Source organism: Penaeus monodon, chromosome 34 (assembly GCF_015228065.2).
Source record: "Penaeus monodon isolate SGIC_2016 chromosome 34, NSTDA_Pmon_1, whole genome shotgun sequence".
NCBI lineage: Eukaryota > Metazoa > Arthropoda > Malacostraca > Decapoda > Penaeidae > Penaeus > Penaeus monodon.
Window position 1 is genome coordinate 12,290,138 of NC_051419.1, and position 213 is coordinate 12,290,350.

A 213-nucleotide genomic window follows, 5' to 3' on the forward strand; every position below is an offset into this window, starting at 1 on the left:
CATGAGCCAATTGTAAGAAAGAAGCTACATTTTGTTTTTCCAGTAAGGAAGAAGGGAGGAATAAAAATGAGCACTCCACTTAATTTTTAACTGGTGCCTAAAGTGTATCAGTTCCATCTTTTTTTCCCTCCTCTGTTCACCAAATTACCAGTTAGTTTGACCATTAAGCTTTGTTTTTTATTCTTATTATTGTGTATAATTTTTAATATGCTG